The sequence below is a fragment of the Echinops telfairi genome, unplaced genomic scaffold, assembly GCF_000313985.2.
Source record: "Echinops telfairi isolate 266 unplaced genomic scaffold, ASM31398v2 ScPeMD7_3;HRSCAF=10, whole genome shotgun sequence".
Classification (NCBI taxonomy): Eukaryota; Metazoa; Chordata; class Mammalia; order Afrosoricida; family Tenrecidae; genus Echinops; species Echinops telfairi.
Genome location: NW_022103899.1, coordinates 54,499,205 through 54,500,214, shown reverse-complemented (window position 1 = coordinate 54,500,214; position 1,010 = coordinate 54,499,205). Strand labels below are relative to the sequence as shown.

The 1,010-nt window shown below is 44.3% G+C and overlaps 1 protein-coding gene across 1 annotated transcript in view; it reads left to right on the top strand.

Moving 5' to 3' along the window:
- The window catches only part of MRPL24 (mitochondrial ribosomal protein L24), a 9,923-nt gene that overhangs the window by 886 nt on the left and 8,027 nt on the right, over positions 1 to 1,010 (top strand). The gene's annotated exons all lie outside the window — the stretch shown is intronic.

The window sequence follows — 1,010 nt, the reverse complement described above, 5'->3', positions numbered from 1 at the left end:
ATGAGGGGATGTGATTACATTTAGAAAAGTCATCAAAAGAGAATAGACCATTAATGTCTGGATCCAAACGTCTCATTTCTCCCTGAGCTAAGTGCCTTAACGGAAGGCACAATTCCCATCTCGCCGCCTGCCACTGGCCACCATCTGGGCCCTTCTCAGCTTCTTCCATGCCCAAACAGGGTGGCATGGACCAAGAGCTTTTACGGCTTCCTTTCATAGGAGCACAGTGGATTTTTAAAACCTAGAGAAGCCATTTCTGTACCCAGACGCACTCTGATGCCCCCATAGTTGTTGCTTCAAAACTGCTGAGCTTTCATCAGAAAGCACCTTCATACAGATCTTGTCTGAAAGAAAGAAAAAGAAAAAAAGAAAGATGGAACCCCCGTGTAAGTTCGGGATAATGGGTTTTTGACTCTTCCCTTAAGTGACACAAATGATTGGTTTGCAGTAGACTAACTGAAAGGTTTGACAGTTCAAACCCAGCCAGTGTTATCATCAAGAGGGTTACTACCAAGAAATGCTATGGAGCTGTTTTATACATGGATTCAACGTGAGTCCGCATCAGCTCGGTAGTCACAGGTTTTGTCTTCCCTTTGATGCAACAGTGGAATAACTCAATAGTCATTGTGACTCTCCATGCAAACATCAACCCCCCAATTTTAGTGTTGCAATTGTAAATGTAGAACATTTAAAAACAGGGATGTATGTTCCCCCTAAGGAGCCCCAGGTGCCCCATGGTTAAGCCTTGGGCTACTAACTGAAAGGTCCATACTCTGGACCCTCTGCCACTGCGGTGGGTGGGTAGGGGCCAACGTGGAGATCTGCTCCCATAAAGACTGTGGTCTGGGAGCCCTATGGGTCATATTGCTCTGTAATGAAGGGTTGCTATGGGTCGGAATAGACCCATTGGCATTTAACCATCTTTAATCTTGATTTAAAAAAGTACTAGTTTGGAACTCTCTGGTTCCTAAGATGATGGGAGTACATTAAGCTTAAAATAAAAGCTAATA